General features: G+C 38.8%; 1 protein-coding gene across 4 annotated transcripts in view; it reads right to left on the reverse strand.

The window, feature by feature from the left end:
- Nucleotides 1-19702, reverse strand: part of FBXW7 (F-box and WD repeat domain containing 7) — a gene marked incomplete at its 3' end in the record, with an annotated part of 179642 nt that extends 159940 nt beyond the window's left edge. For 2 of the 4 annotated variants that reach the window (XM_080675319.1, XM_080675324.1), the window contains exon 1: nt 19438-19691. Of the gene's footprint in view, nt 1-19437 lie in introns of all 4 variants that reach the window. The other 2 variants (XM_080675321.1, XM_080675320.1) reach the window with 2 other exon arrangements.
- Between the last annotated feature and the right edge of the window lie 407 nt (nt 19703-20109).

Below are 20109 nucleotides of genomic sequence, written 5' to 3' on the forward strand. Positions count from 1 at the left end.
TAGGTAGCAGTGATGCTTGCAAAATTTTGTGCGTATACTAAAACCCACTAAATTATATACTTCAAAGGGGTAAATTTTCTGGTATGTTAAGTTATATCTCAATAACAAAGAAAGCTGAGGGAATGTGTAAAAGACTGCAGTCAGGAAAAATAGAGAGCAATTATAATGGTTTAGCAATGAGTACATAAAAGCCATCAGAGCTTCTATTGTTAATCCCAATCCAGGGAGCACCATTCCGGGTATTGTGCTCCAGAGAGCACCCCTCACTGATACTCTGTAGACTAGATATAGCCTGGAAAATAGAAATAATTAAATTTAAGCAAAGGAGCAAAAGGACTGTCAATAAAACTTAATGTGACTGACTATAAAGAGGAAAGAATAAAGAACAAAAAAAGAAAACTATTCTCTCTTTGATTGAAAATGAAACATTCACAAAGAGGAAATTCAACAAAAGTTAACACTTGTTATCTTGAAATTGAGGAAATAAGGTCAATTTGTAGTCTCTTATCCAGAGTTTTCCAAATTTTCAACAATGACATTACTTATATAATGAGGGAAATGAATAAAAATGTATTTAACTTTATAAACAAAATATTTTGTATAACAACCATAGAAATCATTCTGAAACACCAACGCCCTAACCTATTGGAGAGTCAAACATTATTCAAGCCAATTTCCTGAGGTGTGCATATATTACTGTCTCTAATTTTTAAAAAACTTCATAATCTACATCTGCACTGACCAATGAGGTAGCCACTAGCTAGTGAACACTTGAAATATGGCTAAGTCCACATTGAGATGTGCTATTAAGTATACAGTATGAATCAGATCTCAAAGTTAGTGCTAAAATGAGAATCTAAAATCTTTAATAAGTTTTCATAGATTTCATATTGATTTCCTGCTGAAATTATAGCTTGGATACATTGTTAAAAAATACATACTATTAAAATTGTCACCTGTTTCTTTTAGTTTTTTCAATGTAGCAACGAAATCACTTAAATTTAGTTATCTGGCTTACATTACACTTCTACTGGACAATGCTGTGTTAGATGGCAGCTAAATGAGCTTTTGAGAGCTTCACTTGAGTCTTCCCATGGTCCCTTTTTCTCATGCTCCAGGAAGACTTTTCCCTGAGTGTTTCCTGCACTAGAAAACACTGCACACAGCAAGCAACATGAAACAAGCAATAACATAGGAAATGACTAGAAGGGAAATCTTTCATGTTTCCTAAAATTCAAATTGTACTATGAATCTTAATAAGAAAACCTGAGATGATTACAATTTGAGATTGTCTTGGGGGTTATGACTACCTTATAACAGGTGAAAAGCCTCAGATAGCAACAGTGTGAAATTTTTTAGGAGCTTGGAATTGTAGTTGAAAATTATTTCTGTTTATGGCCCTACAAAGACAATAAGTAGAAAAGTGGATGAGGAAACTATGCAAGCACATACAAGGGTTAGGAGAGCCAACTCTGAATCTTCTGGGGGAAAAAATGTATAGACAAAGTAGAGGCCAAGAACATCCCAGAATTGTGTTTAGAAAGCTTCATGAAGTATCATTTACCCCCACAGTGAAGGAATAAATCTAAGACCTAAGAAAGAAAGGAATGTTTTCCGGGGATAATTAAAATCCCTAATCGATCAACTTTAAAGTAGGAAGATTATTATAGGTAGGCCTAACGTACAGATTTCAGTTCTTAAAAGAAGGCAGAGAGGTTCCAAGGGAGATTCTCCTACTCTCCTTGAAGAAACAACCATGTTGGTCTGCCCACAGAGAGGATAAAGTGGTAAGAGCCCAACAGTGGAGCCTTCAGGAGAATGGTCCCTGACTGGCAGTCAGCAAGAAAAACTAGGACGTCATTCCCACAAACATAGGAACTGAAGTCTGCAAACCATCAGGGAGCCTGAAGAAGACCCTGAGCTTCATTCAGATGAGATGGCAGCCCGGCTGACACCTTGATATTTCAGCCTGGTAAGACCAGAGGACAGGACCCAAAAACTGTGTGATAAACTGCTAAAATTGTGGCAACTTGCAATGCAGCAATAGAAAACTAATACAGATGACTCCTTAGATTTGAGGAAACATGGTTTACATTATTTCGCTAAAAGGCTACTAAGCTTTGCTCTATCATCAAAACAATTTCTAATACTTCACGTTACTATGAGTGATGATTCAATTTCACAAGTCAGCAGGATTAAGGTAATACTACTCTCAAAACTTTATAGGTAAAAAAAACAACTTTATACCACCTAAGAATTTATTTCCTCCAACTGGACATGCAAACAATACTTTAATCTTAGTATGTTTGTTTCTGCTTTTCAAAACCAATGACATACCCCCCACTCCACCCCACCCCACCCCACTCCAAAAAATTTCAGTCCTTATCCATTTCTAAAGAAACTGAAGTCAAGTTGAATGCGTGATAAAAAAAAAAAAAAACTAATTTTGAGATCTAGCATGGTCATATAATTCTGGGCAAAGATCTATTTCCTAAGAACCTCAGGGAACTCAGCTATTAAAAAAGGGGGAATAACAGAAACCTCAATAAAATCTGGAGTCTAATTAAGAGAAAAAAACACATACATATATACATGGATAACTTAGAGCATATAATAAATGCCATTAAAATAGCAGCACTTTTATAGATCTTACTGTGTGCCAGGCACTGTTCTACAAATAACAAAAAAGAAATTAATTACAGATGATAAATATAATATAGAATAGTGATTAAGGCCCCAGGTTCTAGAAACAGACTGCCCAAATAAAGTCCCAGTTCCACTAGTAACTAAAAGTGAGATCTTAAGCATGTTTAACTTCTCTATGCCACATTTTCAACCCTAAAATAGGGACATTAAAAATACTTACCTCAGAAGGCTCACATGAGGACTGAGTGCGTTAATACTTATAGAGGACACTGATGAGTGCTGGCACCTATTAAGCACTCGAATGTTGACATTAATATTTTTATAATAGTGCCATGTTAACATTCACTTCTAGGAAAAGCAACCTGTGGTAGATAATGTAAAAGAACACTAACAAGCCTAAAACCTAGAATCCTAAACTCTTGACATGATTATCTAATTCCATGCACCAACCCCCAATTCCTAAATTCTTATTTACCAGAATTCAATTCAGCTTAGGCCTTTTAAATCTTCAGTAGAATATCATTCAGCACACTGCTCTTAGTGTTTACATAAAACTTCTGATAAAATTTTACAAAAGCATAAAATTAAAATTCAGGAAGGGGAAAAGTTCAAATGTATATAACTGGTTACAAATACAGTATTTAAAATGCGACCAAGAGTAAAAAGAAAATCTTTTAGGAAACATGGTTAAAGGCCAATATCCAGGTTAAGCTCTTTTCAAGGTATCAAAATAACACCATAAAAACTATTTTAATCTTATAATGAAAAAATAAAAATCATACTGCCCAGATGTCAAAACTATATTCCCACTATATTTATTAAATGAAAAACATCTATAAATAAATTAACTGAATAAGAAATAGACCTGTATGAAGTATGAAAAAGAATTTTTTAAGTGACAAACACAATCCTGGCAAACAAAACTAGTTTAAGAAATCACAAAAAGGAAATACTCCACAAATAACCCATTGACTTAAATAATTTATAGCTTAGAGACTAACAAATTTTCTGCTATACCTTCCAAGCAAGCCAAATCATAGGTTTTAAAATCCTAAATAATATATTTCAGAGGTTCATCCCCTAACAAGAATCTTTCAAAAAATTTAACTCAACTACAAAACACATTTTACATAGAAAAAAAAAATTATAAATACCACTTTGCTCCACAATCTTTTAGACAGATTCTGCGTAGACAAATTTCTTCTACTGCTAAAAATGTATCTGGGGCACCTATCCTGATGGTGATACCAAGAGCAAGACTAAATTTAATAAAAAATACAGGTGTAGTGCAAGTCAATTAAAATTACAGGCTTAAATTTCACAATTATTTTGTACTAGAGGACCAGTGCACGAATTCGTGCACGGGTGGGGTCCCTCGGCCTGGCCAGCATTCAGGACTTATTGGGGCCATCTTGCCCAGTCCTGATGGGGACAATGGGGGCCAGCCAGCTGTGGAGGGACCGCAGGAGGGTTCCAGGGCATGTTTGGCCCTCTCGCCTAGTCCCCATTGGCTGGACCCCAGCAGCAAGCTAACCTACCAGTGGGAGCGTCTACCCCCTGGTGGTCAATGCAAGTCATAGCAATTGGTTGAGTGGTCAACCAGTCGACCAATTGGTCAGACACTTAGCATATTACACTTTTATTATATAGAATAAGGACATAAACCTGGGAATTGCTTCTCTATGAGTCTGTTAATCTTTTTCCTTCTAACATCTGTATAGAAAGAAATGCTATCATTTCCCCCTCCTATCCTATATAATAAAAGGCTAATATGCAAATCAACCAAATGGTGGAACAATCAGACGCTATGATGCGCACTGACTACCAGGGGGCAGATGCTCAACACAGGAGCTGCCCCCTGGTAGTCAGTATGCTGCCACAGGGGGAGCACCACTCAGCCAGAAGTTGGGTTCATGGCTGGCGAGAGCAGCAGTGGTGGCGGGAGCCTCTCCCACCTCCACAGCAGTGCTCTCAGCAGCGCTAAGGACCCACTCCCCTGGGAGTGGGCCTAAGCCAGCAGGCGGACATCCCCCGAGGGGTCCTGGACTGTGAGAGGTCACAGGCCAGGCTGAGGGACCCCCCACCCCAAGTGCACAAATTCCATGCACCAGACTTCTAGTCTCAGTACAACCAATGACTTCCCATTTTCAATATAAAACTCCTTCAGTGAAACTTATGAGAAAGTATGCATGGTGATTAAAAGCATAGATCACAGAATCATGCCGAAACCGGTTTGGCTCAGGAGATAGAGCATTGGCCTGCGGACTGAAAGGTCCCAGGTTCGAATCCGGTCAAGGGCGTGTACCTTGGTTGCGGGCACATCCCCAGTAGGGGGTGTGCAGGAGGCAGCTGATTGATGTTTCTCTCTCATCGATGTTTCTAGCTTTCTATCCCTCTCCCTTCCTCTCTGTAAAAAATCAATAAAAAATATATTTTTTAAAAAAAAAAAGCATAGATCACAGAATCAGATGGATCTGGATTTTAATCCCAGTTCTGTGCGTTCAAATTCCTATCTATATTATGTTCTTGGAAAATTCTCTGAATCTGTTTATTCTGCCATAAAACAGGCATTAGTACCTGTTTCATAGGGACTACTGTGAAGAATAAAATGATGCATATAAAAAACCTTAGCACAGTGTCTCACATAAAATAAACACTCCATACGTGGTAATGTTAATTAAAACAATAAATATCAAATTACCAAATCAATATTCTTATCCTCTAGATTCACACCCATCTCCCTCCTAGATAATTCTTTATAAATAACTGGGGGAACCCTGGCCGGTGTGGCTCAGTTGGTGGAGCATCTTTCTGTACAGCGAAAGGTTATGAATTTGATTCCTGGTCTGAGCACATACCTTAGGTTGCAGGTTCAATCTCCAGTTGGGGAATGTAAGGGAAGCAGATGATTCTCTCTTTCTTTCTTTCTTTCTCTCTCTCAAATCAATGCATGTCCTCAGGTGAGGATTATTTTTAAAATAAAATAAAAATAACTGGGGCAGCTCTCAGGTAAAAATTAATCATCATCAAAAGAAAAAGAGACCTTTCCTAGTAGGCACCTTCCTGGCCTCCAATTGTCCCCTCTCTCTCCCATGCTTCAATAGCATCAGTCATTATCCATACTTGAGAGTAAATATATACTCACTCTGTTTGGACCCAATGTACACCAATTTTACTTACTGATAACTCATCCAAGATGTAAGACTAATATTAAACATTCATCTTTCAACAAGTCCAATACTACAATGGGTCCATAGGTGAAAAACAAATCAACCAGAAGCATTTTCAAAAAAAGTATTTGTTGGATCAAAAGTCTCATTACTGAATCAAGAAAAATGTTTACCTAATGCAGGGGTCCTCAAACTTTTTAAACAGGGGGGCCAGTTCACTGTCCCTCAGACTGTTGGAGGGCCAAACTATAGTTTAAAAAAAAAAAACTATGAACAAATTCCTATGCGCACTGCGGGCCCGGGACAAGTCGGCTGCTAAGCAGGACAGGCAGCGGCACCTGGCGGGCCGGATAAATGTTCTCAGCGGGCCGCATGTGGCCCGCAGACCATAGTTTGAGGATGCCTGGCCTAATGCATCAGGTGTACCAAATATATAGACTGTTTTACTTCTAGGATATGCTTTCTAGAAATGCAGGGGAAAAAAAGTTCGCATGGATTCTCTTTCAACTATTGGGGCTGACTTCTAATTCATTCAATAAATAATTGTTGAACACCAATGGACAGGCCGTACACAAAGCACTTGGAAACAAAGGTGACAAGATAATATCCTCCTCACCCTGGCCAGGTAGCTCATTTGGTTAGAGTATTGCCCCAATACTCGCAAGGCTATGGGTTCCATTTCTTGTCAGAGCTCATACCAATCAATATATAAATAAGTGGAACAATAAATCGATGTTTCTCTCTCTCCCCCTATCTCTCTCTTTAAAAATCAATTTTTTAAAAAAAGGTAATATCTTCCTGTTATAGAGCCTATTAAAAAACCTTCCCAGTTTTTTTTTTTCTCTTCCTTTAATTTTTTAACATACTATATGCCTACTATGTAGGAGGAGATGTTAGGCACTTGGAGGGTGGAGATATTAACTGAAAAGATAAATAAGACATAACCCTTGTCCTCGAAGAACTGACAGATCAGTAGAAGAGAAAAATACAAATAATTATATTAAGTGCTATAAAAGCCACATAGATACTACGGGTAACCAAAAGAAAATACAACTAACTCCACTTATATAAATCAGGACAATCTTCCCAGAGGAGGTGGTATTTAAGTAGTGTCTTAAAAAATAAATGTTTCAAAAATGAAAAGAAAAGAATACTCCAGGCAGAGGAAATAACAAGGTACAGAGACAAATTATACATGAAGGTATATATATGAACACACACAAATTTGCATTAAAATATATACATGTTGTATATAAATGGATATACAATGTTTAGACACAAGTGAAGGAAGTCACCTGAACTAAGCAATACAGAAAATAATGTGATTATGAAGACCTGGGGTAGGGAAGGAAGGGGGAGTCAATTGAGGTGGGAGGGACATCTGTAATACTTTCAATAATAAATATAAATTTAAAAAAAAAGAAAATAATGTGATTGACTATTTTCCCAATTCTCCCAAAGACAGTATACAACTAATAGCATTTAATTTTCTCCTGTAAATAAAGGGATAGTGCAGGGAGGTTTGAATGGTAGACAGAATCCTGGACTAGAAAGGCTCTCTCCCTTAAGTGTCAATTCAGGTAGGAATACTAGTATAAAGGATAGAAGCAACAAAATCATTTTAGAAGCTCCTAAAATGGACAGGAACTGGGAAGAGTTCCATTTTAAACAGAGAGAAAAAGAGGGGTTGGGGGGAAAAGGCCTAAGTTAAACAGCATTCAACTCAGTGAGTGATAAAATATAAAGGGCATAAGGGAAATAAGACGCGATCCAAGCTTTCTCTCAATAGATCATTCCATCAACCTTGATACTTGTTTTTTTCCATCAGGGTACATTTGACTTTACAAATATTTACACTATGACACTCATATCTCTTGAGCCCCCTACCCTTGATATACTTTTACATGAACAGTTTGCCACTGGCGGAGGGCGGGGGGGGGGGGGGGGGGGGGAGGGGAATCCAGGAAAATCCACCTGGAAACCTTTCCTAGTTTCTAAGTAAGTATAAGCACTCTTAGATTACGTTTGGAGTAACTGATATAACTTGTTTTAAAAATCATGAAAGCCATCTCCCTTTATGTGTCCTTTAAAATGAATATTAACTGAGGCCTATTCCATGTCTATGATTTATTTTTTTCAATAATACAGAATCTAACTGGCAAAGTTCCTTACACAATGAAAATATTCAAATAAGCAACTGAGAGCAGAGTTTCCCAACCCTGATACTATTGACATTCGGAACCAGATAATCCTTTGTTGTGGGCTATCCTGTATATCACTTTGACCTGGCCTCTACCCACTAGATATTAGTAGCAACCCCCGACAAACACACCTCTCCCAAGTTGTGATCTTCAAAAACATCTCCCTCCGGATATTGCCAAATGTTCCCGGGGGCCATTATGTGACAGTCACTGTCCTATGCTTATTTATTATTTCATTTAACCTAACAACAAAGTATCCATAGGTAACTGTTTTCCCAATCATACAAATTAAGTGAGGCCAAAAGAGATAAACAGCTTGCCAAAAGTCACACAACTAATAAGTGCGGCAGTCTGTATTTGAACCCACACAATGGTGGCTTGAGTCCCTGCTCTAATCACTATCATGCCATCTCTTATTAATGCCTCAGCCTTTACCATCGGATAATTGGAAAGTAGCATTTTGAATCTTATCTGGAAAATGAAAACTAAAATTATTCACACAGTGGAAACTAAAAGGCTCCAAACTCAATTCAGAATAAATTAAGTATTTTTAAAATACTAACTGTATACCCAGTGCCAACTTTAAGAACTAGAGTGGTTCAAAGAAAAGGAAACTACCACTTATTAAGGATTTGGCTCAGGAACTTTTTCACACATCATCTGTCTGAAATCTTACAACATCCCTGTGAGGAAGGTATTATCTTCTTTTCAAGTGAGAAAGATAAGGCTTAGAGTAGAAAAATGGTCCCTGACCTAAAAGGGCTTACAATTTCATTGAAGAGACCAAAATAAATAAATAAATATTTAAAAAACAACAATAGGATAAGCAAGTTAAGTAGTTCATTTAATAATACACAGGATATGCAAAATAGAAAACGGGTGATGGGAAAGTGTACAGTTAGTCAGGGAATACTTCTTTTTTTTTTTTTTTTTTTTTTTTTTTTTAAATATATTTTATTGATATTTCACAGAGAGGAAGGGAGAGGGATAGAGAGCTAGAAACATCGATGAGAGAGAAACATCGATCAGCTGCCTCCTGCACACCTCCCACTGAGGATGTGCCCGCAACCAAGGTACATGCCCTTGACCGGAATCGAACCCGGGACCTTTCAGTCCGCAGGCCGACGCTCTATCCACTGAGCCAAACCGGTTTTGGCCAGGGAATACTTCTTAAAAGAGGTTTCTAGTATCCCCTCTCTTAGGAAATGCCATGAGTGAGCAAAAGGTGATAAGCTGGGGAGAAGCCACACTTCTGTAAACTGTAAAATAGAAGTCTCGGGGCTGAAAGGAAAGTTTTGCGATTTAAGTAGTAAGTCAAGGAAATGATGAGGAGTATAAGGCTGCCTTAAAATTAAGGTCAAGCTGTAGCTGGAGACAAAGAAACTGGTTCTATGATTTTAGGGTGCCAGTGCTGCTGAATAAAGGCAGTAGTATTCTAGTGATATATTCAGAAGTAAAGACCACAAATGCCCTCAGCATTTAAAAAAACCAGCAACCTAATGGAAATAACAATAATTTAATATTATAATATTTATTATTATTACCACAGCTAACACTTATTGAGCACTAATTCTCAGCAAGCCTCTTGTGATGCATTATCTCACTCTATCCTCTTAACTACCCTATGAGAAAGGTAGGTACTAACTATTATTATCATGCCAGTTTTACAGGAAACACACAGAATAAACAACTTGGCCAACCTCGCAAAGCAGCACAGCTAGAACCTGGGTCTATCAACCTCAAAGCTTCCCTCTCAACAACTATCTCACATATATCGAATTACAAACATCTCTCTTAGGCAAAGCTTGAGAAATATGAGCAATGAGGAGACAAGAAACTCCAATGTAGTTAAAAACCCTTTGTGGGTCCCTTCTCCTAGCAGGTATTGTGGAAATTTTCCCACACACTGACTATCCCATACAGATTAAAATTGGTTTAAAGAATCCAGATGTTGAAAAGCTAAGAACTAAAGCCAATCATTTAATCAACATTTCAAAGGGTGGTAGATGATAACAAGTGGCAACACCCCACATCCACAACCCAAAGCAATAACAGGGTGTGACCTCTGACTAAGTTTAACTGACCTCAAAACTTCCTGAACCACTCTCCCCTTGTATTTGCCTCTTCCCTCCCTCCTTTGCTGTGTGTCTCTTCCCTCCTCTGTACACCCATCTCTCCTACTAAATGGCCTGTACAAAAAATCAGAAATTTTGTGTTTCCTGCTCTAAATTTCTAATCTAGTAAGTTAAAATTTGAATATTTTTCTAATGAAAAAATTCTACTTGTGTAATACTCAATAGAAAAATGGTTCCCCATTCATTATAGCAGCATTCCAAAGTTTCTATTACCAAATTCACAGTAGTCAATTTAGAACCACCAATCATGCAAAAGAAAACTAATGACCCACATAGTTATCTAACCTGGTATTATTGCCTACATAACAAATAAGCAGGAAGAAATTGAACTCACTAGAGAAACTATGCTCTTCTCCCAGCTATCCAGGAACCTATCCTACATAATTATAGCCTAATATGCTAAGTGTCCAGTCATCTGGTTGGCCATTCAACCAATCAAAGCATAATATGCTAATAATATGCTAAGGCAGCTCAACTGCTCGCTATGACATGCACTGACCACCAGGGGAGTAGGCCTAAACTGTCATTTGTACATCCCCCAAGGGCTTCCGGACTGTGAGAGGGTGTAGGCCGGGCTGAGGGACGCCCCCCTCAAGGGCACAAATTTCATGCACCGGGCTTCTAGTTCATTATAAAATACTTTTTTAAAAATCTCTAAAATGGAAAGAAGCATAACTCCAATCGCTACCAACAAAGAAAAATACTGAATTTTTAAAACTAGAATATTTATTAAATTAACCACTTAACCAAAGACCCATTAATATTTAAACCAATCTAATTTCTTTATTTACACCAAAATCTAAAGCAAACTTGCCTTAAAAGAAGAAGTTAGAGAATGAGGACAAGAGCTGGCAATAAAATCAGTGCTAAGAAATATATCTCAATCTTGCCTTTCTGCCTTTGCATTTTTTTCATACACATATCTTAAATATACAGTTCTATTAAATAAACAGACTATGAAGGCATAGCCAAATGGTTCTCAAAATAGAAATACTTTCCAAATACAAAAACGACCCAGAAGCATTTATTTCTTTCATTGACCAATAAAACACTGTTTACACCAAGCTTGAAGAAATGTTATTTCTGAAACTAATCTTGTATTTAATAAATACTAAGCATGAAAGGGAATATAAAACAATAACACCACTAACACTATCTCTGTAATCATTTTAGAAAAAGGAGAAAACTAAAATTTACTTAAAATAGAATCATCTAAATAAAATTCCTTCAATATTAATTTGAGATGAGATGTAATAATAGAGATAAAGCCTATTAAACTTCTTCATAATTCTTTAAACCTTTTTATTCCCAACAGTTAAGGAGATGGACAGTTAAGACACTTGATAACCGACATTTCTAAATTGACAATTTAAACAACAGCCACTTTCAGAGATAATCAACAAATTATTTTTAAAAGTCCTTTCTGATCTAAACACTATTGAGGTCTTTGGAAATGAATTCTAATTCCTGTTGTGTTCAAATCAGGAGTTCTGCCATGTCTCTGATCATTTTTTTAAATTATTGTTAATGAATCATACATACACTGATTCAGATGTGTTTGAAAACACTGCAGAATTACTTCAGTATTATTTTTCAAACTCAAGGGCTGAATTTAAATGTTGGGCAACATAAAACCTGACTTTAGCCTTCTGTCTATGTCACACTTAAAAGATTTTAAATTTAACAACTTAACAGTGATCAGTCACATTGCTATATGCCAGGCACTGGACTAAAAGTTTTGCATATGTTTTATATCATCTCATTTAATCCTAACAACTCTGTGAAGGACACAGTTTCCCCCCATCAACAGGTGATAAAGCTAATATTAGGATAAATAGCTTGTCCAAAGCCATGAAGCTAAGAAATGAACTGCCTAACAAATGAGTCTCTGCCTTCATAGTATGACTATATTTTATTAGGTAAGTGAGAAATGAACTAGCAGCATGTTGCTGGTTCCCAGGTATGCACAATATTTTCAACCATTAGATAGTTATAAATTATTATTATTAGTGAAGCTCCTTTTAGATCTAGAGAATGTCATGCAAAGGTCTATTATTTATTGCCCCTTACACTGCCCTAAAAAACATACCATCCTAAAAGTCTAAGATAAATGCATTCTTCCAAAATCAAACCAGCAATTTGCCATCAGACTTGACATTTGGCACTAATATACAGATGCTCCTTGACTAATGGAGGGGTTATGTCCCAATAAACTCATCATAAGTCAAAAACTCATTTACTACACCTAACCTACCAAACATTGTAGGTTAGCCTGCCTTAAACATGCTCAGAGCACTTACATTAGCCTGCAGTGTGGCAAAATCATCTTGCTGCTGCTGTCCAGCACCATAAGAGAGTATCATACCCGACTTATTGCTAGCCCGGAAATATATCAAAATTCAAAATTCGAAAACTGACCACTATAGAATATATATCTTTTTCACACCACCATAAAGTTGAAAAGTCTAAGACAAACCATCGTAAGTCAGAGACCATCTGTATATTGATGGGTTCATTCAAGATGCTATGTGATGAATAAACCGAAAGAAAATACAGTATCTTGAACCTAATGGTGAGGATCTCAGAGGAAAGGCTAAGTAACATTAAAAATATTTTGCGCTATGTTTTAATATTTCCTAAATTCCGAAACAATCATGCAGAAAGGAGCATGTGGCACAATACACTAGGTACATGCACACAGAGACACACTAACACCTCCTTCCTAAATCCACTCAGGTTTCCAATAGCTAGCTTTCAGCTGGAAAGAAAGGGCAGAAGAGACACAGCATAGCAACAGAAACGGCACAATACTTGACTGATCCACAAGCTATCCCTTAGATGATGGGGAAAAAGAAAAAAAAGATAAGATACTCAAGCAATAAGGCCTCTTGTGCATTCTTGTTTATTATCTTTCCGCTTCCTGCATTGCAGCTACAACACAAATGTAGGCTCTCACACTTGCTTGTATTAGCTTGCTGTTTTAGAGAAATCAAGTGTTACTCAAAATTTTGAAAGATAGTGCAAAAAAGGTTTAACAGCAAGCGTTCATAGTTTGAAAGTACCTTTAGTCATCTGTTTGCAATGACAATTCAGCTACACTTAATAATAATAATACACCATTCTTTTCCCTTGTCCACAGAAAGTGTCACAATATAGAATATTTCTATTCAGAATATTTGCAGATATGAGATGAACACCTGGCATCTCTTAAATTGCACCCATCCTTAAGCTTGAGAAAATGATAAAATTACTTGAAAGGCAAAAAATTAATTGAAGATTTTTTTAAAAAGAATTAAGGAAAGACTCCTCTCCTAATAAACAGAAAGCAATTTTACAGTGACCCTCTAAATGGTATACTAAAATTATCAGATTATATAAACTCCTTTTAAGGAAGAAGGAATGAAGTACCAATTACATGTGCACATAAAGTAAAAGCAGGTTTGAAACTAACTAAAAACTGATCACTACTGCAGAGTAACACCGTTCTCTGCCATAAACAGGAGAATCCTGAGATGAATAAGATTTATGAAATTAGAACAAAAAAATACCATCATCCAATGCAAGTATTTGTTGACATGTGAAACTAATGTTTTCATATTAGCTACAATGTAAAATTACACAGAATGAATTGTCCTTTCTAAACAACACAGTTGAGACAGACTAACCTACGAAATCAACCCATGGGACACATTTACTCTTAAGGATACAGCAAAGGTTTTTAAAGTATACATTTACATAATTTAAATGATTTGTTAACATATACTACTTGGAATTAACAAAACAAAAATTGTGGGAGCCAATAATTGTATACACTGAATTGGTCACTACAAGAGATTAAGACTTTAAGAGACAAGTCTCACACCTTAATGTTCTTATAATTTGACTAATACTTTCATCTGATTCAAGCCAACTATAAACACTTGTAATTTTATATCTAAAGTAAATGCTTCATAATTTATTTTCACAACCTCTCAAAATTATATCCATAAGTCCCTTCAACTTTTGACCTGGATACGTAGCCAGTATATCACTATATGCCAATTATGGTATCCTATATAATAAAAGCCTAATATGCTAAGTGTCTGGTCGTCTGGTCATCCATTCAACCAATCAAAGCGTAATATGCTAATGATATGCTAAGGCCACTCAACCGCTCACTATGACGTGCACTGACAACCAGAGGGCAGACAGTTGACCGGTCAACCAGTCGCTATGATGTGCACTGACCACCAGGAGCAGATAGTTGACTGGTCAACCAGTCGCTATGACATGCATTGACCACCAGGGGGCAGACGCTCCGACCAGTAGGTTAGCTTGCTGCTGGGGTCTGGCTGATAGAGATTGAGTGAGACAGCCTGGACATGCCTTGGAGCCCTCCCGCCATCCCTTCCCACCTGGCCAACCTCCCACGTCCCTGATCATGGACCGGTAGGGTCCCTCAGCCTGGCCTGCGCCCTCTCGCAATCCAGGACCCCTCGGGGGATATCGGAGAGCCAGTTTCAGCCCAATCCCACAGGCCAGGCTGAGGGACCCCACTGTTACACGAATTCATGCACCAGGGCCTCTAGTCCTTTAATAAGAAACACAAGTAGTTCCTATTTTTTGTTGCATCCCTTTACAGATGGCATTGCCACTGCTCCTTAATCCATAGTTTTCATCACTATCTTGTACAGTAGACTCTATGCTTTATGCAGAATCATATTAAGACAACCCTTGAGGAACACATCTCATTTAGAAAACAAACCACCTAAAATAGCTGTACATCAGATTCATAACAGATGAAGCTCATACTGTATTGTTGGTGGACCTGGCAGATGCCTACATCAGGGGTCCATAAACTACATGCCCAATCCAACCTACCTCCTGATTTTATGTATAAGGTTTTACTGGAACAAAGCCCCATTTATTCACTTACATATTGTCTTTGGCTGCTTTCACACTACAAGAGCAGAATTGAATCACTAAGATAGAGACCATGTAGTCCATAAAATCTAAAATATTTACTAACACTTTACAAAGAAAAATTTGTCAACTCCTCCTCTACACAATGTGATAGCAGAGGAAACATAAGACTTTTCCCAGAACCATCTCCGAAGTACATCAATTGGGCTGCTACTAGCCTAGGTGTGGGCTTTGCAGTCAGTCATCTGGTGCTAAACACACAATGCACACTCTCAAGGCTCTTTAATCTTCCCATATCAATCCCAAAGCAGAGCACATGAAGTTATGACTCCCTACAACCAGAGTCCCACCTTTCCCTCTGTCTGTACTAGTAAATCATGTACAGCTGCCCTTTACGTTCATCAAAACATGGTGTTACCTGCATAAAAAGATGTTGTGGAAAGTAGGGGTGAAGAGAGCAGGCATCCACGTGGCATACATTCCAGTCCCTGTACCCTCATCCTAGAATCACCCTAGATTTAAACTTCTTGTCTAAATATCTCTTCCCCAGAGAGTTCTGCCATTTCAATGATCACTCTTAAGAAGAGGCCAAAGAGCCGAGGCCGGTTTGGCTCAGTGGATAGAGCGTCGGCCTGCGGACTGAGAGGTCCCAGGTTCGATTCCGGTCGAGGGCATGTACCTTGGTTGCAGGCAAATCCCCAGTGGGGGTTGTGCAGGAGGCAGCTGATCGATGTTTCTCTCTCATCGATGTTTCTAGCTCTCTGTCCCTCTCCCTTTCTCTCTGTAAAATATCAATAAAATATATTTAAAAAAAAAAAAAAAAGAAGAGGCCAAAGAAGTTACTAGGAAGGTGGAAAATTCAAACTCAGCAATGCAAAAGAGGAGGGGATATATGTATTCCTTGCCTCACAATCCTTAATCCTTATTCTAGTCAACACTAAAAGCTAGCCACACTAGCTGCAGGTTTCACCACAGGAAGAAAAAATAAAAGGACAGTCTTTCAGTTTCTCATACTTCAAAGATGTCTGGATTTTTTTAAGTGCTAAATTGTTTTGTGTTTCTTTTTTAATAAAAGGGTTTTCCAAAAAAGAATTTCAGCACTTCTGTGCCAGCACAGGGATATCCCCTCCATTGTACAGGACACAAAGACGCACACCAACCTCAAGCAGGGGAAGCAGCCTTCTTTGCCAGCTATTTTTAGCCCCACTTCGTCAAGTTAGAGGCCAAATTTAGGATAATGATGCTGGGCAAACTTTAAAAACATGAATATGGTGAAAGAAATCTGTCCTTTTAGGTGTAAGTTCCTTAACAGTGAAATCCTATATATTCATTCAGCTTAACCTCAGGGGACTTATATACTCTACAAGTTTGTCATAGCTATTTCAAAAATACAGAATCATAAGACTAACTACTGGCCATATTTAAAGGCTGTTTCTCTCTTTTCAACTTCAACTCTTATTCACTTTTAAAACATTTATTTTAAGGAGAGTTCATCCATTCACTGTTCCTACTATATCTTTGCTAACTTTAATGATTTTCCTCCCTCCACCCCAAGTAAAGATACCCATTTTTCATTCTCCATCTGCACTCTTGAGAAACCTTAATACTATGAAAATGACTCCAGCTCTACATTTTCAGTATATCACTCATTATTTTCTTGTCTTGAGCTTGCATTAGTATCCAATGTTTGTTTACCCTGAAACTTAAGGTCCAAAAAAAAAAAAAAAATACAATGCCCCATTTCTGAATTATGTTTTACAAGAAATCGCTCATTAGCACCATACTAAAATACTGGAAGAGCCTTCTTTTTCACTCCTCCATCTGTATAGCTCTTCAGTGACCATAGTGTAAAAATGTTGGTTCCCTAGAAAAAGATATAATGCCTCTTGGCCTAAAATACAGTTTCTCCTCATCTAAAACTGTCTCAGGAACATTGTTCTCAATTGCTTCTTTGATCCGTAAACATGTATTGATCCTAAGCCTATTCAACACAGATTGATCCTAAGCCTATTCAACAACTTACCTCTGTATTCCTATCAATCCAAATTTCTAATTACATTTGTCCCTCACACCCTCCAATTCCAAAAGTCTGAAAAACTTTTCTTCCCAAAAAAATACCTTCGCAGATTTGGTTCAGACATTCCAATTAGTCCTCCATAATTCAACACTATCATTTCCCTAATGAAAAATATACAAATACATTTATATCTATGAGGTACCAAACACAGTAACTGACATATGGTGGTAGTAGATAAATAGTGGTTGGTCCATTCTCACTTTCCTACAGTTTTGTGCAATTTGTGATTCATTGCCTTTGTCATCTATAAATAAAAGCATTTCAAAGGTAGGGATCCCAAATACTTTGTTTCTTTGATACCCAAATGTGCAATAAAACATTACCATAGTCAAGCAATAAAAAGTCTTAAGGTAAGTAAACAATTTTGATGGAGTACAATCTATACTTAAACTACAGTTTGTTGGTTTGTCCTCCTTTCCTCCCTATGAAAGATTATACTTTTCTTCCTTCTGTAAAACATGGGATATGTGAATTCCTCAAGGTCACAAAATAAGATAACAGAACCAGAGACATCTGTTTCTGATTTTACATCTAACATTATATCCACTACTCATGTCAGTACCCATTTAAAATCGATAGAGCCCAAGCCAGTTTGGCTCAGTGGATAGAGCGGACCAAAGGGTCCAGGGTTAGATTCTGGTCAAGGATATGTACCTCAGTTGCAGGTTCCTCCCTGGCCCAGGCCCTGGTCGGGACTGGTGCAGGAGGCAACCAATCGATGTGTTCCTCTCACATCGATATTTCTCTCTGTCTTTCCCTCTCTTTTCCATTCTCCCTAAAAATCAATGAAAAAATATCCTCAGGTAAGGATTAAAAAAATAAAATAATAAAAGTAAAATAGATAGAATTTAAGGTTTCTCATAAAAAATAACAAGAACAAGGCATATAAAGAAAAACAAAACAGGCGGAGAAGTTCCAGAGGAGAGCAAAATAATCAAAGGAATTGAAGAAATTAGTCTAAGATATACAAAGAGGCAGGAAAGATAATGGTAAAGAGAAACAATAAAAATCTGTAAACGAGAAAAAGAAAACTCCAGCTTATTATAGCATTTCTCAAAACACAAACTCTGCATGTGTCCTGGAGCATTAAAGAAAAAGGTTTGGGATAAATGAATGAATTGTTACATAATTTAGGAGCTAATAAACTTGTAGAACTCATTATTTCAAAAGACAAAAAGTATAGGATGGAAACATTGTTTGAGAAAGTATCAAATTTAATCAAGATCCTGAATGGAGAAGTTACCATAGCTAACCTCAGACTTACATTCATTCCCACAATGCTTCTCTCAGCAGGGGCTTCAGAGAGAACAAGACCACTCAGTTGTCTGCAGGGACCATAAATCGGTATAGTACTCCCTATGTTGTTATATAAAATTCTATCCCATGCTGAAGCCTTCAGGTCTGTATAAATTACTTTCCTGCACCTTAGTTTGGAACTCTGGGAAGATACCTAAAATACAGGTCAAAGATTTTATAGACTTCACCTCTAAAATAATGGAAGGGAAAAAATCATCCTTCAAAATATTAAGTATCAAATTTTCTCATTAGATAGAAAAATAAAGAAGCTCAAATAAGCAAAGTCTCAAGTCACTCTGCCAAATAAAAGAGTGCTGACAGGTAGGGCATATGCTACTCGCCCCCAAAAAAAGCATTTGAGTAAGGAATAAAAACTTTTAAAAACTGGTTCAAGTACCAAATGCTCTCCCCCAATTAACTTGTGATTCGTAAGAACTCACAATTTCCCGAGTAACCGAAATCTGTTACAGTGTCCTCCTGATACACAGGAATTGGACCCAGGAAATGACTGTAAAAACTCCTGTACTGACAGGTACTGAAATGAAAATCTCTTCAAGGAAGAGTGCAAAAAAAGGGGGGGGGGGTACTTTACTTTCAGGGGTTCATGGGGTAAGAGATTCCCCCTTGAGAACCCAAATAAGAGTTGCCCGGAAACAAAAACTACAGCGCAGGTTTTCACACCTGGTGTACCAGGAAAAAGTGTATTACAGAGATGTCCTTTGTATACACATACGCTCCGGCTTCCTCGATTTCCTTTTGTCAATTACTGGTCAGAAGGGAGCAAGTGTCCCCTCTGGAGAAAGACAGAACTCCTCTAGGAAAAGCCTGGAAGCTTCCGTATTGCACAGAAAGGAGCTAAAAGGTTAAACGTGGGGCTACCTGATAGCTTCTAGTACCTCCTTCTCATCCATGCACTCCCAACGCTCCAGAAAACCATCAGCAAAACCCCAGGAGGTTGCACCGGCATCTGCCCACTTCCCACCCCTCAATCCCTTTCCGGGGCCACTCACACTTTGGAGAAGGACCGTGCGCTGAGCAAGTGGGCCGGCTCCCTTCCTCCTCAGGACCGAGGCTGCGGCTGCGGACGGCGCCGACCCGCGCGTCGCCGAGAAGCGGGGCTCGTGTCGCTCAGCCCGGCGGCCACCCGGGTCCCTTCCGCGCAGCGGGAGCAGAGGCGGCTTCGGCCCCACTTATCTCTTTTCCTCTTCCTGGGTCTCTTCAGGCTGCCTTCTGCCCGTCCTCGGCCACTTCTCCCAGGACAGTCACGTTAGGGAGGCTCCGGATTGTGTGTTTAGAAAGTTTCCTCTGGGCGGAGAGCGGCCGGCCCCCCGGGTCCCCCCGGCCCCGCCGCCCTCGGGGCTGGGGCGGGGGAGGGGGCTCTAAGAACTCCTCCCGGAGTCCTGCCGCGGAGCCGGGGGGCCGGCGACTGGCCCGGGGAAAAGACCCCCGAGGGGCTTAAGGGCAGGTGGAAGGGAAGGGAAGGACTGCAGCGCCGGTCCTGCTCTCCCCGCCGCCCCGGCCGCCGCTTCACATCGGGGTCCCCGCCCCCCGGCCGGGGGTGATTGCTGAACCTGGGGCCCCGGATCATACACTCCGGGGCGAGATGCTAAGGCCCCGGGCGGGTGGCCGCGGCGGCCGCGAGGTGGGGGACCCGGCCGGCTCCGTTCGGCGCCGCCCCCGCT

This window comes from Plecotus auritus (assembly GCF_963455305.1).
Source record: "Plecotus auritus genome assembly, chromosome: 6".
NCBI lineage: Eukaryota > Metazoa > Chordata > Mammalia > Chiroptera > Vespertilionidae > Plecotus > Plecotus auritus.